Source organism: Marmota marmota, unplaced genomic scaffold, assembly GCF_001458135.2.
Source record: "Marmota marmota marmota unplaced genomic scaffold, marMar, whole genome shotgun sequence".
Classification (NCBI taxonomy): domain Eukaryota; kingdom Metazoa; phylum Chordata; class Mammalia; order Rodentia; family Sciuridae; genus Marmota; species Marmota marmota.
Window position 1 is genome coordinate 7,225,564 of NW_026000174.1, and position 27,153 is coordinate 7,252,716.

Here is a 27,153-nt window from a genome sequence, read left to right on the forward strand (position 1 = left end):
AACACCAGCTACCTTGATTTCCACATCTGATTTTTTTTCATCTGCATTGTATCTCTTCTTTTGAGGTTAGTCTATATTGTGACTGTCAGACCATAATTCTGCCATAATTTGAGGTTGGTCTATATTGTGACTGTCAGACCAAAATATTTAGCCTTAGCTTTCCAGTCGTTTGCAGTGATAGAAAATGCTAAGTAGGTATATACTGAATGTCAAGTTCTCCCTTGTTTTTCAGATAGGTCAGCTCTAGACTCTGACATCAAAAGGATTGTCAGAGAGTTCAGTAGTGAAACTTTCTAACATCACTTAGGGAATTTGAAAAGGCTTGAGTTTCATAGCATAGTGTGCATGTCTTGTGGCAATTTAATCTCAAATTGTCACAGTTATTGTTATCTATTTGTAGTTTATAAATGTGTTCATGAACATTTTAAACGCCTGGTTCATCGTATAAATCGCCTTCATTTTACTGATGAAATACATGAAGTTCAACAAGTTTGTCTGACTTTCTCAATATCATGTTGCTAAATTATAGTGGTGCTTCTTAGAAGAAATTATTATTATTAACACATTGCTTAGCACTCGGCTCTCCCCTTAATTTTCATTCAATAAATGTTCTAAGAAACCTGAGGTTGAATTTGGACCCAGATTCTGCCTCTAGACCCAAGCATTTTCACTGTAATGTTGAGTAACTGGCTTCAAAAATAGTTTATTACTTTAACCATTATAGTCTGATTGCTAAAATTTAAATCAGTATCTACAGATCCCTGTGGAATACATGTTTTATATTGGCTTCTAGGTAAGACCCTATCGTGCACAAACACTCTGAAAAGTTTTAACTTAGAGGCTCATCAATTAGACTTCATGCTGAAGACATAGGAGATTAAAATAAAAAAAAAATCAATTCTAGATATAAAGTGTTGAATAGAGATTTTTTTTTAAATTTTGTTGCTTATGGGGAAATAATCACTTGTCTCTATCTAAAGCTGATCTCCTCTCCTTTATTTGATTGATTGTTGAATCTATTGATGAGTGAGCTGTTCAGCCAGAATCCCAGCAGCAAGGTCAGTGGATTGTGATTCCTGAGCCCTAAGGCTGGGGTCTTTGTGGAGGAGCCTCCTCCCTGCATGAGCATTTTGAGTATGCAGAACACATCGGCTCAGCCTGAAGCCGGCAGTTGGCAGTTAGTGCGCGCACCACACACACACACACACACACACACACAGGCGCTTTCCCTTCAAGTGAGGATTAGCAACTGCAGTCCCAGCCTCTTAGGCTGAGGTACCAGCAGCCACATCCTGATTTGTTGGTGGAGCGCGGGAGTCCAGTTTCAGAGACACTGGGTAAGACGCAGCTGTCACAGCTAGTGGCAGACAGCCACTTCTTTCCAGCTGCTTCCCCAGCCCTGGCAAGAGGGCACCCTCTTCCAAAAGCCAGTCTGCCAGGGAGGAGGTTATTCCGTGCTCAAGGTAAGACTGCTTTCTACTTCCTTTCTTTCTTTACGTGCCAGCTACCTCGCCATCCACTTTCAGGTAGGCTCTTGAAATTTCTTATCAGTATACTGTAATCACAGCATTTACTTTGACTGAGAAAGTCATTTTACTAAAGAAGACAGAATAGTTAAGTGCTTGATAGTTCAGCAGTGATTTTTCTGATTAAAGTTTTTGTGCAGACGGTGACTCCACTTCTCTCTCCCCACCCTTACAAATAGTCTGCAAATATGAGCCTCAGCCTCATTTTGTGATTCATTGGCAACTTCATATTTAGCATAAGTGTGTGATTCTAACCTTTGAGTTAGATGACAATTGTTATGCAACTCTGCACGTGTAATTTAAAGACCTTTAAATATTCTCTCCTTCTGCTGGGAAAAACATACATCAGTCTTCTAAAATAAAAGCCAACTGGTGGGAGCTATGGATTCAAACTCTTCAGCATTTAACATTCAGTGGTATAGGCAGGAGTGAAAGTTGCTGAATCACAGAAGTTTAATATTCATGCAAATTGCTGTATTTGTCAGAGAAAGCCAGGAATCAAATATCTTTTCATCTATTTGAGCAGTTATATAGATCTCAATGATGTGGATTTGAAGAAGGGATGTTTGGGGTTGATATAAGTAGTCTGTTGTGGTAAGGTGAGAAAACTGATTATTTGACATGATAAAGACTTAAATGGAGGATATTTTTTTCTGCCAAAATGAACTAGATCTAAGGTCCTATTTTGAGATCTTTTAGTTTCTTTCTCCAAACAAAACTGTAGTTTGTTGGTCCGAGTTTCTTTGCCTTACTGATATTAATCTTATTAGTGTTATTGCCCCTAACACTCCTTGACTGTACATGTTTTCTAAGAAAAACTTCTAAGAAAAATTGATAGAAAAAATTAGAACTTTTAACATTCCTCCTCCTTAATATTATTTTAATTATTTCATGTATATCATCTCACAAAAATTTGTGAGACACTAATTACCATGATTTAACTAATCAAATTGAAGTGATCATAAAGAAAATGTTTTCAAGACATCAGTCCTGTATGCAAGTCTGAACTGTGGCAACTCCAAGTTATCACTGAGCCCAGGAGAGAGGCTGTAAATGGAGTTTGTGGTAAACAGACAATTAATCAGAGACAAAGTTTTTTTTTTTTGTGACTCATTTTATAAGCATCACTTTGTACGTTATGAAGTTACTGTCTCTTTTCATTACTCTTGTGAGAAATGCCTCCAAATCATGATAAGAATTCTCTCTATGAGGATGCTTGAGTTCTCATGTGGGATCCCAGCACACAACTTCAGTAGATCTAACTTTCTGCCTGAAAGTTGTGGCACCACTTGAGGTCAGGTACCTCCTCTGCTAACTCTAGGGGCCCACCCTTGGAGCCCAAGGGGCTTTGTGAACCTGCCCCCCAGTGTGGTGTGGAGGAGGGAAGGGTTTCCATCTTCACTTGTCAGTTATGTTCAATGCAGCAGATCCTTCAGCATCACTCAATGGAGACCCTCAGTCTATAACAAGAGTTTAACATTTGTTAAATGGTAAATGGAGGTACTGCTGTTGGCTCCCAAAATATCTGCAGTTTCTACACTGGATATTCATAAGGTAATTTGACTCAGTAGATCCTATAGTCCTCTACATAATAACAAATACACCAAGGGAGCACAACTTTATGTTTTCTTACTTCATGTTTTGATTCATACCTAACCTTAAATAAACCTGCTCACATAGCTTTCCCATGGTAATTGATGGTATGGTATTGACGCTGCTCCTAGAAAAATCAGGAGATCAGAAGTGGCAAGGGAGATATGGCACACATAAGTTTGTTGTTGTTGTTGTTGTTGTTGTTGTTGTTGTTGTTGTTGGATGGGCTAAATTTGAAATGGAAACTTGGAAAGAGAGAAGATACCCTCTTTTTGGTTTTCTTTTGCCAAATATGGCCAACTCAGTCATCCAAAGATGTGATTTTTAACCAGGCCCTCTGTGGAGGTGAAATGTAATGTACTTCAGTTGTTGAGTTAGCTTTTGTGTCAGCTATCTCACAATCCATTTACAGGTAGGCTCTTGCAATTTCTTACAAGGTCTCAGTCACTCACCCTTCTCTCTAATGTAGATTTGTGAGGCCAGTTGCTTGCACATTATGGATCACCATTCTGAACTGTCTTTGCTGAGAGGGAATCAATTTCATTTTGTTTGGTTCCAGAGGTGATGACTCCTCTGTCACTGTAATGGCTCCTAGTCACCAGCCTTCTTAGTTTTTAAACACATTTTTCCTCCTACAACTGATAGCCTTTCCTAGTTAGCTTGGTGAATTGGTGTTTTGGGATTCCTTATTTTTTTTTAATAAAGGAAATAAATGAATACTATGGATTAAGTATAGAGTTGGGTTATCAGCAATATTCAGTGTTGTTAGGTTGCATACATTTCAATTCTCACCAGTGAGTGGGTTAGAGCCAATGGTGTGAGCCACAGATCTACATATGCATGATGACTTTATAGAACTATGATGAACAACCAAAAGGAAGGAAAAATAATATAAAATAATCTATAAACTTTCATAAAATTCAAACAGGTGCTGAACACCAAGTAAACCATGTAGTTATGCTCACAAGCTGATTTTCCTCAAATTGCCTTGGATTATACACTAATTCTAACAATGGCAGATTGTATACACCTTTCACTGGATGCACTGAATGATAGCTGTAAATTAAAATGAAGAGAAGAAAATACTCTACAGTTTCAATATTGAAGAGAGTCAGAATTCCAGATGGTAAGGCTTTTTATAGCAATACATTGGATAGTGTTGTAAGCTTCTATGGCTACTGCCCTATTATCTCTTCTAAAATCCAGTTTGGTGAAGGGACTGACTGCTAAGAACCATCTTGCCAACCAAGGAACGTGAACTTCCACCTCATGTTAAAGTTTCCATCTTTGCTTGCATATTTCCCTGGTATTTAAATTCCAAATTCAGTTGAAATACATAATATGACTTATTATTGTTTTAATTTTAGATTATAGCTTTTATTGTGTCTCTGATTCTGTTTTTTTCCCTTGGGTATCTGTCATATGTTGTGAATGCATTTGGGAAAAAAATGTGCAACTGTTTGGATTTGGACACAGAATGGTTATTAGACAGGTTTCCATCTGGTTTTTGAAATGTATCTAGTCTAAAGCCAACTTTTCTAATTATTCTGATTCTGTAAGGACATTTCTGATAAGAACAGGGAGAGTCTTAGCTCTAGCTCAGATGTTGCTTTATTCAGACTTCAGGTTTTCTCTGAAAGCATCATTTTTCTCTTTTCTATGCTCTCTAGTAGAAATATTACTGCCTCTAAATTCTGGGGCCACAGAGGCACCTTGCACAGACTTAGGTATAGAAAGTGAGCCACCTAGTGGTAAAGAACACTAATTTTGATACTGTTAGTTCACCTTCCAAGTTGATGGGTGAGAAGGAAATTGTTAATTTTCTGTTATGTTTTAAAGAGGTATTTGATTTTTATGGAAGTAGCATTTAGCAATTTTTTTTCTGATTTTAAAATAAATTTTTGATCTAACTACAAATTTCATCACTTTATGCTTCATTTTCTAACTTGCTATGAACTTTTTCACCTCTCACCTGTTCCTTGTATGCATGTTTTAAAACTTTTTGTGTTGTTTTCCATGATACATACATTATATACACTTGTGAATATTAAATATCAACATACCACTATAAAATAATTCATGTTTCCCCACAGTACGTATACTGTATTTTGGATAGGTTGTATTCATACACGCAATTTAATATATCTGCTTGCTAGTACCTTCAGAAACATTTGTCTATGAATATAAAAATATATATAAACACATATGTGTATATAAACATATGAAGGAAATGAAACAAAATAAATCTACACACCTACACATGCACACACATATTATGCTTTTATTCTAAATGAAAATAGAGATATTAGGTATTCTTTCCTATTGTTTTTAATACTATAATCTAGCTAATATAATAAAAGTGTTGCAATAGCATTTGTTTTAGTTTACTTATTTTTTTTCAAGTGACCTGTATTTTTATTATGTGGACCAGCACTAGCAATAGTATTAGGGGCATATCTCTTGACCTAAATTTACTCCTTGGATGTAAAGGTGTGGAGGTCATGCCCTTGGGAAGCAGAAGTCTCTAAATGCATGTGGCAAGTATGAGGTACTAATCAAATGAAGGATGCAGTTATTTCAGGTGGTTATTGCTCATTTAGAATAAGTAGGTGCACATGAGAGGAAGATAACATTGAAGGAGGATTGTTGTTTGTTTGTTTTCCATTTTACTTGAATCAAAAGGAAAACAAAGTTGTGAAGTCAAATAGTAGGTAATTTGGTTAATTCCTTAATTCACTATTTGATAATGGTACTATTAGGGAACATATTGGCTGGGACTCTGTGAGGTGATTTGCTCTTTAGGTGTGGAATTAGTTCTCTCTTTGGGTGGCTCCATCTCATCTACACTGTTCTTCAACTGTAGTCATTTATTTGGGTAATCTGCTTGTGTAAACTAATAATTCACTTCGCACATGTATTTAATGAAAGGATGTCATTGGATATAACTTTTCAAATAAGTCTTCTATAGTTTAAAGTATCAATACAAATAGAAATTAGCAATTCCTGATTTAATCTCTGGAAGCTATCAGTTAATGTTTCATTTGGAGACCTAAATGGTGCAGAGAAACTCAATTGCCTTGTTCCATTTGATGTTCTTAGAATAGAATCAGATACACTAAAACATTTCTACTCATCATGTAACAGCTCCCATATAATTGGGAGGAAATAAAAAGAAAAGATTAAAATAGTAAAAATTTTGAATATTTGAACATTTCAAAAATTACTACTAAATGTTAGATGTTCCTTAAAATGTCTATAAATTTTCAATTGAGATTTTACCTATGTATGTGGTGATTGGGAATATGATCTTAACTTAGAATATAGTTTGATTTTTCACAAGCCAGTGTCCCTTTCTTTGCAAAGTCTCAAAGCTAGAATTTGCTGTGTTTACTATATGAACATACGCCTGTAACCATTTTAATGTATTCCAAGTTGATGGCCAGTAAAACAACACAATTATTCACTCATTGAAAGAAAATAAGTGAGTAAAAGGAATAAAGCATCGTTTTCCACAAGCTCAGATCATGAAACTTTGCAAATCTCTAACACACACCTCTTCTCACTTGTTTTCTATTTCTCCAACAATCTCATGTACTTATATAATATTTAACCTCCGGTTTTCCATTTAAGGCTGTAAAAATCCTTAGTCAACATTCACTCTCTGAATTGTGCTACATTTTGTTAATTATTTCCTACAATGTCCTTTAAATGCATGTAAATCAGACTTTTGATGAACCAGAATATTTTAGTTTCTCTGCATAAATCACACCAGGTTTAAAAAAAAATCAACCTGTTTAAAGAGCGGGGATATTTTTGGACCTTCCTTGTTTGTCTCAGAGACTGAGGACATTTCAGCTCTTCTGCTTTAAGCATATGCCTTCAGGGACAGCCTGCACTCTTCTCAGAAAAACAGATTTTTCTGCTTATTCCTAGCTTTGAAGAAAACTTAGTATCTATTCACTGTACGTCAATAGAAGCTGTGAAAGGGCAGTTGTAGCAATATAAACACTCCTGTTATCTAGGCTAATTTTCAAAGGTGATATTCACTAATCAATATGTTTATATATTTAATTTTATAATGTTTATGATTTTCATTATTATTTAATTAAAAGCAGTAATTTTTTTAAAAATCTCACTTCTATCTATGCCATAATTTAAGCATTTCAAAGTGACTATAAATGATCTTATACACTCAAGTTATAGGATAGTACTTAATCATTCTAAATAATATGTGACTTTTAGAACCACTTCAAAGATTTTTTTTTCTTTTCATTGAGATGAAACCTTTCATCCTGTAGTTACAAGTGGTCCTTTTTGTTTTTTCTTTCTTTCTTTCCTTTCTTTTCTTTCCTTCCTTCCTTCCTTCCTTCCTTCCTTCCTTCCTTCCTTCCTTCCTTCCTTCCTTCCTTTCTTTCTTTCTTTCTTTCTTTCTTTCTTTCTTTCTTTCTTTCTTTCTTTCTTTCATTTGTAATGCTGATTGAACCCAGGGGCATTTAACCACTGAGACAAATCCCCAGTACCCTCATTTTTTAAAAAAAAAAATTTGAAACAGGATCTCCTTAAGTTCATTAAATCTTCTCTAAGTTGCTGAGGCTGGCCTCAAATTTGAAATCCTCCTGCCTCAGCCTCCTGAGTCACTGGGAATACAGGCATGAGCCACCATGCCCAGCACAAGCAGTTTTTTTTGCAATGTCTTCTTAAATACACTACAACAATGGCTTTATCATGTCCTTAAGGATTTCTCTAATTTTAGATTGATGGTTTTCAGTGCATTATTGAATGGTTCTGTATAGTCACTATGTATTTATTTATTTATTTAATTTTCTTCCAGTATTAGTAATTCCTCAGAATTATCTTCCAGTATCAGAATTCCTCACTGCTCTCAAATGTAACAACACTGAAAAGAAAATATTTATAGTACAAAAAGAAAAATAATATACATATCTGGCTGCCTCATATTCTAGAGGTTTTATTGTACAGTAACTGGATATAAAACATTTCCTTGGCAAATCTAAATACGAATCTTGATTTGATGAGATTTTGTGTTAACAGCTTTTCTGGCAGGCTCAAGCAGGTCTGCCAAATGGTAAATTGGATCTTATTCTGTTCCAAGGAATCTAAGTGAGATAGGATAACCTAGGGTATATAATGTCTCCAGCTCAAGACTTGAGGAATGAAGAAACAAAATAAAACAAAACAACAACAACAACAACAAAAAAAAAAACACTCAAAAAACAGGAAATACCATACCATGTTTGCATCAGTTGACTTCCATGTTTGCATATTAACATGCCAGGGGCAGGACATGGGAAATTCACTGTCTTTCTGATGGCACTGACTACCTTGACCACATCATCCAGGTTCCCTTGGGCTTGCCATGGGTGGCACATTTGTCGTAAAGAATGACTTATGTTTCTTAAGTCTCCTGGTCTCCCCTTACTTTTGGTTTCTTTTCAGCAAATTTAGTTCATCCTCTAAACACAGCTTTAAATAAAAAAGAATAGCTCCTGAGAAGATCATTAAAGGACACCAAAGACTGCCCCCCTCCAATGATACACAAACTACTATTTGCCTTTAAAAAAATATGGGGAATAAAAGAAAAGATAGAAAATTAACGAATTATTGCAATTTGTCTTTACTAACATTTCTAGCCAAAACCAATTTCAATATTTTAAATCCATTATCTGTATCCCTCCTAATAACCTAGAGGCAAAAATAATAATGATAACACTTAATAATAACCTTCCCATGATTATAGCCATCAGTGTTTACAATAAATTTTTATAGATATTTTGTGTGTTGCCTCCTCTGTAAATTTCTTGAGATTAAGGGCTCTTTTACATGGATCAGTATTATCAAACCATCACAAAAATAAAACTTTACTGCCAAACTGTTTAAAAATAACGGATATTCAATAGCTTCCCTTGAAGGTTAGTCTGATTTAGGGTTTTGGGGACAGTGCACAAAAATTAGTGTTTTTAGCTAGTGATTTCTATAATTACAACAGATTGGCAAACACTGAGTGCCTTCTACTATGCTTTGTGCAGATTAGGTACTTGGATTTTTGAATTAAATAAATTTCAGCTTATTATACTGTATCTACTGAGGCCTTTTTAAACCTTGAATCTGTAATGTGACCCAATTAGTTTAGCTACTCAGCCCTGTGTCATTAATGGATTTAATGAATAAGTCTTCTGTGTACTCTGTATGTGCACCTATGACTTTGAGTAGAATGGAGTCCAACAGCCTGTTACAAAGTCTCCCTCTACTTTCACAAAGATGTAATGATTCCCATTACTTGTCATCAGTGATTAAACAGCAAATCCTTCTAACTGTGCACCCTTTATTCTACCTGCTTTAATCCAAAAAGTACGGGTCCACCTCATTTGAGACTTTATCAAATCTTTTTTGAAATTGTTGCCTCTTATAATGAATCTTTAATAAAGAAAGAAGTCCAATATGAAAGTAAATTACATTGTTGGGATGACTTCTTATAAGTCCAGGCTTCTAATAATCACTACTTGTTTTTAAAAATCTACACAAACTAGGCATGAAGGCATATATTTATATATAATTCAGGAGACTGAGGCAGCATTACATAGTCAAGGCTAGCCTAAACAATTCACTGAGAACCTGTCTCAAAGTAAAAAATGAAAGGACTTGGGATGCTAAGTGGGAAAGCACCCCTGGATTCAATCTGAAGTACGAATATAATGATCATCATCATCATCATTGCCCATCTATACAAACTCCATGCATGTTAATTATTTTTTTAATAATTACCAAGTACAATTTTATTGTCATCCTTGACTAAAATATATAGTTAGCTCAGGTGTGCATTCTGTAACCAACTCCTACCTCTTGTTAATTTCAATATGGCTGGCCTATATTTGTGTTGCCATTTACCAGATAAGTCAATTTTATATTTTTTTCCTTAGAAGCAAACCTTTGTAATTTGGCTTCCCTGTTTTTATTAAAAATTATATCATTGGCTCAAGGCAGTGGACCCACTTCTCCATATACTGTTTTTTATTTTAGGCAATACTAAATTAGCTTTATAAAAGTATTTTTAGAACTTAAAGAAATATCAACTCAACCTTGGATTTAGCCTCGATGGAAAAAAAAATATAGAGAGGTAAATTTACCTGTTTAAAAATTTTTATTCCAAAATCTGCATAAAATACAATTAAATCAGATTTATGCCATCTATTTTAAGACCATCAGACATTTGACCCAACATTCAGTTAAGAAAACACAATAAATAGTTTTAGGAAGCCTTGATATGAATAGTGCATTTGATAAATATAATAGTATTTTATGCAATTTTCAGGACAGTCTATCACTGCTAGAATAGTAAGTTCAAAACTTGACTGCCTCTGATATTTTGAATTGTAGAAAGCATCTCAGAAGACATCATGAGGCATAATCAGAATTGGTCTGGAAAAGAAAAACAGAAGAACAAGCATTGAAAAGTGAAATTATCATTTACAAAAGAATAAAAATCAAGGCAGGTTTCCAATAGGTAGAAATATTGTTTTTGCCAGATTTTTTAATGTAAAGTCATCTGAGTGAGAGATGGCTTGTACTTCAATTTATTTTTTCAAAAGTAAACCAGAAACACTAAAGATATACATTATAGGATTCTAGAAAGATAAAGACAACATATAGCAAATGAATATTATAGTCAATACTAGTATATTGGGTTGTTTCTAAAAAGTATTATATTATTGAATTTCTCCCGGTAGCTGTCCCCTGGGGATAAGTGAGGAGATCTTTTTAAGTTGATGAATATTTGATTTACTTTCAATTGTATTTGCAGTTTGCTGTAGGGAGAGGAAACCCAGAATGTGAGCTAGGGAAATATCAAGGGAGTTTGAGAAACTATTACATAAACTCAGAAATTGAATATTATACGAATGTGTAAAAACAAATCTGTCTCTTAGCATCAGTGTTCTCTAGTTAGACGATGCAATTTACAACAACATAGTAAAACTAGCAATTCACAAAAGTATTTTTCACAAGCTGTGGACAAGTGTATGTTAAATTTGGTTTCCATTAGATACGCCTTCAGAAGATATTGAAAGACCATCAATATCTTGATTTTGGTGGCCTAAAACACATTTGTTTCTCCAAATTTCTCTAAGACAGCCTCAATTAGATACCTTAACTTAAGGAAAATATAGAACTATCTTTCACTGTCTTTTCTTTTAATATCTCTGGGTTGTGCATAATTTAAGTCCCTCGCTTGGCTAAACTTTTCTAGAAAACAACATTGCATAAAATGGATGAGAGTTTTTAAAAACCTAAAGCTTGGACAATGAGGCTGTGGTTGTAATTCAAGAGCTGAGTACTTGAATGGTCTCTTTGCAGGGATACAGGGAGTTGAAATCAGGATCAGAATTCAGATAGATTATGAATGGTCAGAATAAAGCATTCCCACAGCATTCTGCCACAAGATGTGAAGTGTTCAGTTAATATGACATGTGAAAGACAGCCTCAGAGACAGGCAGTGAAAAAAGAGAGAATCTATAAGCAACTCATATAACTCATGTGATTGTCTTGCACAATCTTAATATTCAAATTACTACTTTAAAAAAAACCCTTGCTATGACTCAGTTTCCATTTTTTTTCTTTTTAGTTCACTGCCTCATTCCCCTTTGTCTTTCACCATGGTTGCTATGTGAATTCCTAAGCAGACAAATGTAGCCTTTGGACAGAAAGCAGCCTGGTGTGTGGATGTGTGTGTTGGGTTCTAAGTTTTGGTAGTGTGTTGCGTATATCAGATTTATTCTTAACTGGGTACTTTATGTGGCAGATTCTGTGCTTGGTACTTCATAAGCATTATGTATTTTCATCTTCAAATAAATCCAATGAGATCATATTTATGTTTTATATGTTGTTGTTGTTCCTTTCAGAGATGAGGAAATTAAGGCCCTAGGAGTTTTTAAAAAAAAGTCCCCAAAATCCTAACTAAAAGATCACAGCTTAAATGATAATTGATACAGGATCAGAATGTAAATATTTCTGAGCTCCTTGATATATCTCTAGCACAGTATTTTCTAGTTACTGAACTATAAAGCTTGTACTGTAGCAAGTGCTCCTGAGTGAAATGTGTATGTCTAAACTACTCTTAAGACTTTTTTCCAAGGGTCGGTAAGAAGAATTAGTGTAGTGGATGATATTTGAATTAGACTGTCTGGCTCATTATCATGTTTATATGCCTCAACTGGGTAATATTAAATAAGTACTTATTTACTGTTTTTTAAAGATAATTCTTCATTCTCTAGATCATTACACACTAACATGTGCATGGCATCTCTACGTGGGATGCTAGCATTATACAGAAGGCTACAACATGGTTTCTGAGCTCAGAAGTTTGGACAACTGGCAAAACTTTTGTAAAAAGTATGTGGTTGGTTCAAAGCCGAAAAACAAGACACTAACATCATAAGTACCCAATTTTTGGAAGAAAGTTTCACAATTGTTGCAACTATTGACCTCAATTTTGGAGGAGAAATCCACAGGATAAAAGGAATTGATCCTGGGACTAGACCATTTTTAGACACATGAGATACAAGAACCAATTCTTCTGCCCTCCTCTCACTTTATTTTAATTAGGTAAAAGATGAATACAAGAAAAATACGTAGAAGGACAAAGAAAGTATATTGCAAAATGTAAGCTATACCCATGTGTGTAAAGTATTTAATCCCATACTAAGAAGTCCTATTGAATTTTTAAGCCAAGAAGGGACATGATGCCCAAAGATATATCACATCAAAAATGGACCATAACAGTATTAATTACAAAGATGGCAAAATGACAGTCTTCCAAAAATATATTATTGATTTACAATTAAAAATAATTAGTTTTTTCCCCATTGGTAAGAGAAAAATTCTATTATTCTTTCTATGGCCAAAGTTTTGATTCTCTGCATATGCTCATAGGGAGTCCCTATAGGAAAAGGAACATTAAGAGAAGAATAATTTTGAAACTGACAAAGAATCAGACTCCTGTGAGGAGGTGTTGCAAAATTCATCATAATGGTTACTCAGAGCCAGTCTGTGCAAGTGATAAATTATTCTATGCTTTTGCAAGAGCAAGTTATACTAATAACATTCCAACTTTCTTCAAATTCTAAAAATTGGTTCTGTAAATAGTGATATGCACTGCTTTCTATGGCTTTTCTGTTCTATTTGGCATGCTTTTTAAAAGCATTATAATTTAAATTAAAATCAAGTAATACCAGAAAGTGTAACATATTTTGGAATATCTATGTGACTCGAAGTTGAAAAAGTAGTAGAAGTAAATTTTAAAAAATTCACTTTTTATATTTCCATGTTGGCCCAAATTTCTTATTCCTCAGAAATTTGATAATGTCTAAGTTCACACATATTTATTAGGTTATCAAAGTGACTAAATACCTTGCTTTTATATGAAAATAAGAAAGAATGAATATGAATATATGAAGAAATATGTGGACGTTTTCACACCTACAATTTCTTCCTCTCTCTTTCTTTCTCTGTCTCATTCTTTGTCCTTTAATCTTCCTTCTTTTATCACTCTATCTATCTTTTCTTTAAAAAAGTAACAAGTTCTAATTGAGTAGAAAAACTTACATTCAGAATTTGATCTAACTATGAATTCTGGCTACTTCATTTACTTGGTATATGACTTTGAAAAATCACTAAAGTTTCCTGATTTTTCTATTTTCTACCTATGATATAAATAATATTTATCTCATGAGTTTGCACTAAAGAAGAGCGAAATAGTATGTTAATACAATCAGTTATCTAACTGAAAATATAAAAAAATACTCAAGCATTAATTCATACTGAGTCCTGCCTATGGTTTGCTTAAATATCCAATGATTGCTATAACTATTTATAATTTATGTCATTTTAGCAATTCTGAATTAGTTTGTCATGGATTTGGTCATTAAAATGTACTGATGAATTGGGAATATGCTCAGGTTTATATAAAGTTAATTTCATCAAAATGATTAGAATATTTTCCTGTTCTCTCAAACTGTGAATTCCTTGCAAGACTTATATTTTCTTATTGATCTATACATTCTGAGGGTGTGGTACAACAACCAGACAAATAATAAGTACAGAATAATTTTAAATGAATTAAAAAAATGGTATACACTAGAAGGGACTCTTAAGCCTCATTAAATAATGAGGCATCTAAGATGTTCAATATAATGACTGAACATCAAAATAGATAATTTATTTTTAAAGTATGTTTTATTACCATTTCAAGAGGCAGGTTAATTGCATCGTCTTTCCCAACAATATTTTATGAGAAATTCAATGGAATTCATAAAGAAACGCTTTCTTAATTATTGGAAAACTATTTGTATTATTTTCAGACCTAAAGACAGATATTTAGTCTTCTGTAGCTCAGATTACATAAAATTTAGCCATTTATAGAGATCTGAGACTGACTTTCTGATTTGTGGTATAATGAGAAATCAAGATATGATGAAATAGATTGAACATGACTCATTTCCAGATAATTTTAAGTTGAAAGTTAATCCTAAAAGTTCCAAAAATGTCTCTAGACAGTGACATGGTGAATGGATTCCTACATGAATGTTTTAAAGCTATGTCCAAATTACTTAGTGAAGTAACCAGAGTTATCCACATATAGAAACTAATTTGTCTTAACCTCCCCTCCACATGTCAATTTAATAAGTTGAATAAGAATTTTTAAATCACTAACTGCAAGTAAGTTCAGCATCATCATCCTGTTTTTATTTGCTACATGTTCTTTCTTGAAATCATTTACTTCTTTTATCTGTGCTTCTGATTTTTATTGGCAAAGTGAGATAGCTGGAATATATGGATTTTTATAACTCTTCCCAGTTCTTCTGTTTTAACATCCTTAAAATCTCACTTCTTTGGGAAGTGTATTTTCATTGTTGGAATTTTTATTAGCACTTGAAATGTTTTGCAAAATTTATCTCTTTCATTTTAATGCATCCTAATCAGTATGTCTAAGCAGGAGCCATTGGTAGCTCACTTAACATATATATTTAATTTCTTAATGAACAGTTCCTGATCCTTTCCCACTTTAGTGCCCTAGTTATATTGTGAGCTACATAGGCTATAGAAGAATGCCTGAAGTTGATGGTGAATTATCTTGAAAGATAAGGTAAGCTCTTGTAGAATACTGATGTTAGAAAAAACCCTTTACAGGAAATTCAGTTCAGCAGCTATCAATTTTCAGGTGGTCAGATATACACAGTGGACCTTTATCAAATAAAAATTGCTAGATCCCCATGCACAAATTTGCTGATTTAGCAGGTCTAAGTGGAGCCCACTAATTTACATTTTTAACAAGTTCTGGAATGATAATGATGAGTCTGGTGGTCTGGGGACCACATTTTAAAAGCCACTTTTCCATGTCACCTCCCTTAGTAGGGAGGTGTGATGTCCATGCTCAAATAGCAGGTTAGTACCAAACAGACTTCAAAAGACTTTTCTGACACAAAATCTAGTCCAGTGTTCTCTTCCACCAAATCAGTTCTACTAAATATGTGCTCTGTGGAACATGACTTGGCCAAAAAATACACATTCAAATAAAAAACAATTAGTGAATAAGTATCACTGACCAATTCCATTTGATCAGAACATCCATTACTTCATTTCTAAATATTATAATTAAAGAAGCTTCTACCAGGTATTTAATTGCTAACTTATACAAATATTTCCTTAGGTAATTTTCTTTTTTACTTTGTAGTTTTATAATCTATCCCACTGATATCATTCCAAATTGATTTTAATTACTTTTTCTCCTACCAGCACTTCTCTTAGGTTAAAGCTATACTCATGAGCTGCTGAAGCTAATCAGTTTCTAACTGAGAATATTCAATTCTCAACATTATTGTATGTAAGCATGTATTTGCCTCAAGGGTCCCGAAGTCTGGTTAATGCATGAAATCTTTGTCCACAGGTGGGCTTCCCTTGGCAGGAGAAAAGTCCGACTGGGAATTAGTTTTTGAGTTTTTCAGATATTTTGTATCTGATATAGGAGCCCTTAATATCTTTAGTTTAAAAAAAGGTACTACATGAATATCAGTCTAAAGACTAAAATTTATTAGAGTGTCATGCCAAAGAGGAGGTGATTTGAAACAGAGAAGGAGCTATGAGAGGACAAGTATTTTCCTATTTGTGTTGCAGTAAATTGACCCTTACTCTTTGCTAAAAGAGAGAGAGAGAAAAAAAAGTTACGAATGACTCAGGAAAGCTGCAACAACTCTGTTAGAATATATAAATTCCTAGGGGAGGAGGCAATTATCTCTATATTTTCCTGAGAAGACAAAAAGAAAGCATCCAGAATTTAGTCAACTGAAGGAGAAATCTTCCTGACTCCTGTAAATCCTGGGTTAGATAGTAGAAAAACATAACTTTTTCAGGCAGATAGATAATGAATGATGCTTTTCCAAGCTATCTTGGAATGGTCTGGGCAAAATTATGTACTTACACAGAATTTCATTGTTTTTATTGTTAAAAAAAAAAGATGTGAGTATTTTTTTTTTTTGTAGAGTTATAGAAAGTATGATTCTTCTGAACACAAGGGCATTTGGATCTTAGAATCTTTGAAACCCCCAAAACAGGTCAAAGCAAGAACACAGGAGATTAATCCACTTTATCCTTGAACTTTGTCCACAGAGTTTATCACATTCACCCATATGGATAGGCATATGCTAAAATGCCAATAAAGTTTTGCTTTATACTACAAAAGTTACAACTAAACTTATAAAAAGATTCCCCAAATTAACAAAAGCTGAATATGCCACATATTTTAGGAAAATAATCTGTTATCTCATAACCCCAGGTCACTTAAACATCAAAATTAAAGTTGTCCCATCTGTTAAACAAAATATCTGGTATATTTAATATGTTGAGGAATATCAATATCTGTTAATATATTTATGCTTCCTTTACCATGTAAAGGGAAATGTGGACTATTCTATTATAATTTGGTGTCTTTATTAGTTTACTTAACTTTCAAAAAGTTAATTTTCTAAAACTCATGGTTTAAGAAACATATCCCTTAATGAATTTTTAAAACAATTCTCTTTTTTCTTTTCTTTTTTTTCTCTAATTTTAACTGTACTGAATGGCAAATAAGAAGAGGTAGCTTTGATTATTTTATTTTCCCAAAGGATTGCTTGCAAAATACTCACCCTCTTCATGAAGGCTGTATTCTGGGCCTGGTGGGCAGGTGCTTCAAGACATCTGTCTGGTGTCTGAGGCTTGCTGACGTGCCAGCTGGACTCCAGAACATGTGCACCCTTGTTGGCAACTTGGCCTCATTACATACTTATGCATTTCCTCTAAAGTGCTCCAAGACTAACTCAGAAATATATTACATGCCCATTTATTTTTAAACTGATTGATGTCTAAACATCTTAAGATAATTTAAAAATAATGTCATACTGTGCGAAAAATGATTATTAAGAAGTCTTTTGGGAACTTTTAGAATACAGAACTGATCTGGCCATGAACTCAAAGTGAAATTTCTGTAATGTAAGGTGGATTATGTGGCCCTCTACTTAAAATCCTTCAGGGATCCACGGCTATTTGGGCCTTGCCCATTCCTCTATGACCTTGGTTCTTTTGCTGGCCAGGTTCACATACAGCCACTTTCTCAAGAACAACTGTGCTCCAACCATAGGGAGTTGCTCACATTTTCTACTAAGTCCATATCTCTTGCCTCTGAACACATGGTTCAGCCTGTTCAGACTTGCTCAAGCATCCTTACCTCTTGCATATTTACCTGGAATATGTAAACTTTTCTCTCCTTACTTCTTTTATATAATATTGCACCATTGTTGTCTTTTATCTTTAATCCTTTTCCAGTAGTATGCAAACTCTGTGTCTCATTCATCTCCATGTACCCAGAACCTGTCACAGCACCTTGCACTTAGGAAGAGCTAAATAAATGTTCAAAGAAGGAAGGACTCCATTCATTCAGCCCAGATAACATTTATCTTTCAAAGCCAATCATAACTGCTAATGTTTCATTTTTTGAGACTACTCCTCTTCTTCCCTGACATCATTATTACAAACCCTATGTCACATCTAATATTAAGAAGAAACTATTGAAAAAATAGCTAAATTGCTTTGCCATTAGTTGTAATATTACTGAATAAGCATGACCAAGACATGCAGGCACCAGCAACATTCTTCTTCTAAGGAATGTTTTCTGTTATTTCAGAAAAAAATTCAATAAAATTGGCACTGGAGAAAATCAGAATACTGCATATAAGTATAGTATGGTTTCACTTTAAGTTCTATATGCATATGAGGAGAAGAAACACTAATTTTAGCAAGTAGGCCTTCTGGAGGTCATGACACAGCCCAGATGCTACTACTTCATGGGGTTGAAAATTATCACTTCTCTGTACTGAAGTTTGATGTTAGTTAGTAAATCAGTACAAAACCTAACTCTGAAGGATTCTATGCAAAGTAAATGAAAGAGCACATGTGAGTAAACATCAAGCAGTGCTGGAATGTATTAAATACTTTATAAGTACATCCATTGATTTTCGTGCCAATTACTCCCATTTTATTTCACAGAATTAAAATTTTAGCCTTAAAAATACGATGGATTTCATGTGTACTTCAATATTGACTCTGAGTTCATATGTACTTGATGCTGGATAAATGAATTTATCCAAGAAGTATTTCAGGCACATTGATATTGACCACTAAGCAGCATGTTTAATATGAATTATTTTTATGGGTACACACATACTCAGTACTCACAATATTGAAGTTGACATTTTCTTAGAGTAGATTTTAATCCAAGGTGACTGCTTGCTTATTAAATATGCTTTCTTAAATGAAAGGGTATAGATAATGGAGAAAAACATATTATTGTAAAATAACATTCCTCCTTCTGAAAAAATCCAGTTTATGTCCCTGCTTGTGCAGGATTTTGCAAATTTCATGCATTTATATAGAAAGTTATTTTTTTTCCAAAAATAATAAAACCATCCTTCTGAAATAGGCAAGATATGTCTTGGTTTATTTATTTTGAAGTTACCTTCTAAGCATTTTATTTAAATGACAGATATAATAATCCAATATAATTACAACTTATATAAAGCATTTACTTATTGTAGTGTAAACATCAATTTTATACCTTTAAATGTTCTCAATCATTATAAGCCTCCTTCTAAATGGTCTTAAACTACTTTTGTGTAACTATTTTCCTGCTTAGATGTAAGTTCTATCTGACCTTCTCTCATTGACCTATTGATCTATAAGACTAGGTTGACTATGGGCTTCAAAGTGCATTGATTCTGATACAGCTCTGCTCACTTGCATGATCATCTGCTTAATGCTTCTTTTTATCAATAGTTTATAAAATTGATATCAGGAACCATCCAGTCTTCTTTGTCACTGTCTTCTGTGTCAACTTGTCTACAAGGTTTGCCTAAAATTACCTGAAGTTTAATAGGAATCCATTCATACATCTCAGGCTCATTTGGAAGACAGAGAGAATAATTTTAACCTGCATCTTTTAACAGATGGAACTGATGGGAGGCTGACCAAAAATAGAGTCTGATATCTGTCACTTAGATGGTTCTCCTAACATCTGAAGCACAGGGGGAAAACCTTAACAAAAAAGTGATAGGGCTGGCAGACTCAAATCCTTAAGGGACATTTGGACCAGTGTATGGTAGGGTTGGAGCCAATAACCTTGGCTAAAGAGAACAAGGGCAGAGAACTTTAGGATTGTTCTCTTCTTAACAATTCTAAGTTTTCTACCCTGAGATTTTGCAGCAATTTCTGCACTTTTAGTATTAAAATGTAAAGAACTTATTATTGTTGTTTCTTATTACGAAGAACCAAAGAATATAATTTTGGTAGAGTAGTATAAGCAATTAGTTTTAGAACGTGTGAGACTCTACCATACAGGCTATCATAAATGTTTGAAAGGAATTTGAGTGACTGAAAATTCCATGACATGGATAAGATTCAGGAAGTGCTATTTTATGCTCTATTACTTTATTTTTATTTCCTGCAGAGTATGGCTTAGGATGTACAAATTAGACAAAAAAACAAAGAAATGTAGAAAAAATGTAATTATAATATCATAAAATATCTCTTTTGTAAAATCAGATGAGATCAGCCAGCGTGCCCTTGTTATTTGGAAGTGCACAAGTACTGACATCTGAGCCTCCTTTATCCACAGAGCAACTGCAGTTAGTTTTTCTCTTTCGGTTTTAGTATTGCTTTGCATTTCAAATAACCTCACTTACAAGAGGAAAACTCATTTATGATTAAAATTGCAGCTTTCAACATGCAGGAATGACTGGGCTTCAGTGATCACATAAGGAGAAATTCACAACTGATTTGAGTGTTCTGTCAATTGTTTCAAGTCAACCTTCTTTCAGCTCTTGAACTTTTTCTTGTACTATCAGATTTAAAGAGAATGCTTCCTAAGTTATTCATTGCAACATAGATGCTGTGTTTGTTAGGTACTCCTACAGTTCAGATAAATTTCACAAGCTTTCCCATTCAGATAAGTGGATTCTGGTGATCTTTAGGGTGAACTCCATGAAATAGCAGATGTGAGAATACTCTTTTAAGTTTTTTTCTCAAATATTTCTGAAAAGAGAGAAGGTTATAAAAACCAAATATGCCATGTTTCTAGTCAATAATTGTTGCATAAGTTGACTCCCTTGAAACAGTTCACTCTGACATTCTTTGGTTTATATTGTTTTTGTTTCCATGATCATCTATGGTCCTTGTTTCTTTTACAGAGCTGAAGAAAAGAATTTTTTTTTTTTTAGCTGAGCTGGTCTATATTTTTGCCCCAGCCTCCTCTATCTAGTTTTTGAGAGAGAAAACACTAGTGACAACAGAATATTTGTGATAGTGGGGGGCTGGGCAATCTGCTCATCCCTGCTGCATAGTCTCATTTGCATTGTTTCATCCCACAGCTTTATCCTGTCTCAGTAAAATGTCCTTTCTTCCAGTGGTTTGAATATAACAGTATTTTTCTTGACTTTGAAATCCTCACATGTGGCTAACACAGAACCTTTGAATCCTCTTATACAGGCAAGAAGGGGACAATCTGCTCAGAGCTGAGTATCAAGCCATGGTGCCAAAAGTCAAGGATTCATTATGCTCTACAATCCGCAGGTCAATGGAGGAAACCAATTTCCATTTTTAAATTTCTAGATGGGAAAATTATGTTTTGATCATTTGAGGCAAGACTCTTATATCATGGCACATGCTGGATTTGTTCAAAACTTAGTGTGGAGCAGACTCCAGATTGGTGCATAAGATAATGCTTCATTCAAAACCACCCTATAAATTTGTTTGGTTTTATTTTTAATTTATTGCTATGGATGGAGTTTGTCTTACATATACCACGTGCTCCAATCACCCAGTGATAATTCAGACCCTAAAAACACTGTCCTCTGAATACTTTCCTATATCAAAGCCTTTGTTTCTACCTGTTCTTTGGCTTGGGGGCTGCCAAACGCTTGTAACTTCTATCCTGACCCCAATCACCTACAAACACACAAATACACACACACATACACACCTTTTCTGTAAGCTAAGACTACTGTGATTCAAGTCAATGGCCAGCTTCTCCATTTAGTCTCTTATTCTTGGAGAGTTGTGAGGATTAAATGCCATATTTTAGGATTTGGTCCATAATGGGTATTTATTAACTTATTTATTCTTACTGATTTTTGTATCATATTTAAAATTGTAAACATTCAATAAATATCCTAAATAAGTGAAAATCAATTGGGTGTTGTAGCACATGCCTGTAATCCCAGAAACTCAGGAGATGGAGGCAGGAAGATCTCAAGTTCAAGGCAAGCCTCAGAAATTTAGTGAGGCTGTGAGAAACTTATAGAGATACTGTGTCAAAGCAAAGAAAATATATAAAGGACCAACAATGTGATTCAGTGGTTAAAACATGCCTGAGCACCCCTGGGTTAACTTACCAGTACCAAAAAATAAAATAAAATGACCCAAATGTGTATGGTAGTGATACACAACTCTAATTTTTGATAAGCATCTTTATAGTATGAATATTAGTGATAAGATTAACTTGAAATTGATGTTTTTAGCAGAGATATATTTGAGTTTGTATGAAAATGGCATTTAGCATTGCACTTCTACCTACTCAATAAAATCCTTAAAACAAAAATTATGAGCAACTAAAATGCAGGAACATTTCCTTATTTACTTTTGAAATTTGAAACCCTAGAATGGACCAATGGGTGGCTAAAGGCTTTCCTTTGGTAAATGAGCCATGTTACAATATAATTCTATTGTACTGGGTTATATCTAAAAAAACAAAACAAAACAAAAAATACAACAAAAACACTTTAACTAGACTGAGTCTTCCGAATGACCTTCTATTATTGTATGCTCATAGCCTATAGTGTTTTAGATACAGGTTGCTTTGGACATTATCATTCCAGGATAGCAGATCCAGTACCAACTTGGAACTCTAAAACTCAAACTTAACAATAGAGGTAGCTTACTATGTTAACTGGCTTCCTTTTAAATCAAATCTTTTATTTAATTTTGACTATTAATTTTTAAGTCTTTGCAGATTACCTTACAGTTTTACTTATTAGATAAGCAAACTGGTTTGTAGTAGAACATGCACAGGAAGTTGGAGCTGATCTTAATTAGGCATAAAACCATAAAAAGTCTGCTATGTTTCAGAAACTAGGCTGGGTGTCTTTTTTCTGTAACATTTTAAAATAATTTTTAAGTTTTTCCATCAATCCTTTGAGGTATCTATTATTTCTCCCTTTCAAGATTCCTCTGTTTTTTTTCCCCATTGTTTTAGGAGCAGAATAAATCTCTCTCAAAAGAGAAAGAGGATAAGAAGGAGATGTATGGCTTACTAAATGATGGGATGGTAGAAATACTTGGTCAAATGAATGACCTGACCAAATTATAACTACTTTACAATAGTGCTGGTCATTTTTTCAGAACAGAAGCAAAGGAAATGAAGGTAAAATTGTTTTCCACTCTTGCCCCCTTATAGTATGAATCCATTCACATTACACATTATTTATTTTGTAAAGCCAAACATGGCTCTTGAATCTGAAATTATAACAATATAGAGAATAATGAAAATCTACTATAGAAAACAACATACCCTCTTTTTATTGAGAAAGAAGTGGTTGCTTTGTGTTTCAAGCTCTTGCAAATCACTTGCAAATCTTTTCACAATAGAGATAATTAAAACTACCCTCGCCTTAATTTCAAACATAGTCATTCTCTGGATATTCAACTCAAATGTAGACATATCCTGGATTCCAACTTGCCTGCAGTCATATTTTAACAGAATCATGAAAAAACCCTTTATGCATCTTTGAAAGTTTCAATACTTTTGTTTTAATTGCTTACATTCATCCATAAGAAACAGCAACTGGACTCTATTTTAGTTACAGGATCACTGAAGCTCTCAGATTCAGTAACAGGATAGTTTGGTCTAACTGAATTCAAGGGTGGGTTCTAGCTATAGATATTATCATTGATTCTCTCCAATTCTTTGATCTTTTCTCCCTTTGCAGATTCTCTTTTTGTACCCTTCTTCTACACCTTCCCTCTCCCTTTCCCTTCCTCCCACTCTTTCTCTTTCTCTTCATTACAACCTTAATCAGAGTTTTTCCTTTGCTCTTCACTTTCTAAGACTTGGATTAGTCTTATTACTCTGGAACTCCCCTTCTCTGGACTTTAGTTTTTGCAGGTTAATTTCCATGGTTTTTGACTACCATATAACCATGAAGCTAGGCTAAGTATCTTTTTCTTTTCTTTTCTTCTTCTTTTTTTTTTTTTTTTGGTACTGGGGATTAAACACAGGGGTGCTCACCCCCTGGGTTTGAGCCACATCCCCAGCCTTTTTTAGATATTTTTTTTAGAGGTAGGGCCTCATTAAGTTGCTAAGGCTGGATTTGAACTCAAGATCAGCCTCAGCCTCCCAAGTTTCTGGGATTACAGGCATTTGTCACCACACCTGGCTAGGCTAACTGTATTTATCCACTTGGGAAATCAGTGCTAAAGTCATAGGAGTGAAGTGGTCTAGTACATGGGTTTGAAATCAGAGGGACTTGACTTCAAATTCTGGCTTCTGTTCTTCTGTCTGTGGGATACCATCAATCTTCTGTCATGTCTCTGATCCATTTTTCTGCATCTCAGCACACAAGGGCAGCTTCAGGGATGGAATATTGTGGCTTTCTATAAGGGCAATGAGTGTACAGAAGTAAGATCTCTGCTTGGAATGGAGAGGAGATGTAGTTTGATTCAGTGGAGCCATTAGTTTAGTCTTTTTTCTTTTTTTTGCATGTATTCTTCCTAGATTTTTGACACAGAATATGACCTTGACAGAGTGAGTTATTTTCTAGAACTTTCCCATTGCTGAACTAGCATAGAGTAGCCTACTTTTTATCCATATCTCTTTTGAGAATTGGGTAATTAATGTTTGTAAATTAGCTAATTAGCATTACAAGATTTTCTCCTCAAAGGCTCTATAAAATACTAAGTAGTTTCTGAGGGAAAACACATCAGCCACACTTGGTAAGGAAACAAGTACAAGAGACCTCCCCCAAGAACCTGAACTTGTACAGGGGTAGAAAAGTTCTTTTCTAAGCAACACACAGCACAAGGAACACTGGTGTGGCTAGGAGTTAGGTTAATGAAAAACATCTTTGTCCTTCTCTAGGACAAACACAGCCAGTTTTCTTTTCTTTCTTTCTTTCTTTTTTTTTTCCTAACTGAAAATGTGTTCTCCATGACTGTTTTTGCCTTGGTGTTAGAAAGAGGCCTTCCAATCAACAAACACTAATAGAAACAGGAAGGGCTTCGATTATGAGTCTCTGAGAATAGCACTGAGGTGTGCGCTTTGAGCATTGCCGTTTATTTTCAAGATAACCATGTGGACGTGCTGAGAGCAATAGTTTGCTCCTCCTGCCAGGAGTACAGAATATATGTGGATGTGGAGGGCAGATAGGTCAATTAAAACACACAGTATTAAAGCACAAAGACCCAATCACTCTAAATGATTGGTTTCTCATTAAGGTCATCACTGAATGGATGTCTCACTTTGTAGCTGAAAACCGACTTTTTACCTTAACAAATTGAACATTGATACCTTTGCTTGGAAAACAAGGCCAACAATGCCTACCTCTTGATTTGTTGCAAGAATTCAGTGAGTGAAGGTACAGATTGTCTGGCACAGAGACAGAACTCACAGCAAGTGTGAGTTCACATTGTGCTCCTTCTTGTAGCACTATGAGATAGACATGGGGCAGCCCTGGGAGACTGCTTATGGAGGAAAGGGCTAATATACCACATGGTTAAATTCAAAGGTGAGAATAGTAATCTCAAATCTACACAATACTGCATTAGACTCTGTTTCTAGAAAATAAATTACTGTACTTTGTTAATTTTTTTTTAGTAGAATGATTTTTGAGTTTGCAAACTAAAAGTTTCAGAATCTCCTTATACAACATACCTTTTGAGAATAAGGTTTATCCATAGATCAATTTAAAAAAAAAAATTTAAAATATTTGCACTAGTCCATTATGGTTATACCTAGAACTGGGGTTCATTTTGACATATTCCCACAAATATGTAATGTAATTTGCTCCATTTCTACCCCCAGTACTTCCAACTTCAATCTTCTTCTTTCTCCCTCTGCTCCTCTTCTCTGATCTTTTTATTTATTTATTTATTTATTTATTTATAATTGGTGCTTTATATATACATATATAGTTCACTGTGATATATTCATACATGTACATAGCATAATTTGATCAATTTCATTCTTTGGTTCCTTGCTTTTCCCATCCCTCTTCCTTCCCCACAAAATAGACCTCACATATCTAATCCCAACTATACCATGTCCAGGCCCCTGCCAGATATGCAGTGTGGTTTTGGTTACTGGATGGCATGGGAAGGGGCAGGTCAAATCCAGGTATCAGTGAAACAGGCAGTTGAAAACTCACTTCAGGGAAGGCAGTAAGGTAGTGAGGCTTCAAGAGAGGTTATGATGCCCTTGAGCTTAATCTTTAAGCTCCCAGAGAACATTCCTTTGCCCTATTGGAATTCACTTTCACAAAATCAACAATTTATTAACAATTTCAATTTGGCAACTGCAGAACATTAAACCCCAAGTGAGACCTTCCTGAGGGTGGCTCCCTGTACAAAGACTGTCATTGCACACCCAGGAGACCAACCCTGCCAATGCACTACTCAGGCAAAATAATAATAGGTATTGCTGAAAATGAGGTTTATCCATAGATTTCAGTGGCCCTCAGGAGGTGCTAAGCAAAGAGATGGTGTGGAGTGCATCAGAGATAATAATAAATTCTGATCTCAAATTTATAAATGTAAATATTCTAAAGCAGACATTGTTTCACTCAAGACTGCAAAGGGAAGGCTGAGGGGAGGAGGCAGCTCCTAGGTAAGTGCTGGTTTGAGGCAGCTACTTATATCAATTGTCTTTTGCCTTAATGTATATCAAGAATGAAAAGAGACTTATAAGAACAGAGCAGGGAAGAAGAGCCGGAGGAAAAGATTAACATTAAACAGAGACATGAGGTGGGAGGAAAAGGGAGAGAAAAGGAAAATTGCATGGAAATGGAAGGAGACCCTCATTGTTATACAAAATTACATATAAGAGGTTATGGGGGGAATGGGAAAAAAAAACAAAACAAGGAGACAAATGAATTACAGTAGATGGGGTAGAGAGAGAAGATGGGAGGGGAGGGGAGGGGGGATAGTAGAGGATAGGAAAGGTAGTAGAATACAACAGTTACTAATATGGCATTATGTAAAAATGTGGATGTGTAACCGATGTGATTCTGCAATCTGTATTTGGGGTAAAAATGGGAGTTTATAACCCACTTGAATCTAATGTATGAAATATGATTTGTCAAGAGTTTTGTAATGTTTTGAACAACCAATAAAAAAAAAGAAAGTAAAACGTCAGCCAGTCAAGAAGGAAAAAAAAAAAAAAAAAAAC

The 27,153-nt window shown here is 34.5% G+C and overlaps 1 protein-coding gene across 13 annotated transcripts in view; it reads left to right on the forward strand.

Annotated features, from left to right (window-relative positions):
- Nucleotides 1-1,183: 1,183 nt before the first annotated feature.
- Tenm4 (teneurin transmembrane protein 4) overlaps nucleotides 1,184-27,153 on the forward strand; it is a 2,842,490-nt gene continuing 2,816,520 nt past the window's right edge. For 12 of the 13 annotated variants that reach the window (XM_048789141.1, XM_048789145.1, XM_048789157.1 and 9 more), the window contains exon 1: nucleotides 1,184-1,463. The gene's annotated coding sequence lies outside the window, so the exon portion shown is untranslated. The remainder of the gene's footprint in view (nucleotides 1,464-27,153) is intronic. The other variant, XM_048789160.1, reaches the window with a different exon arrangement.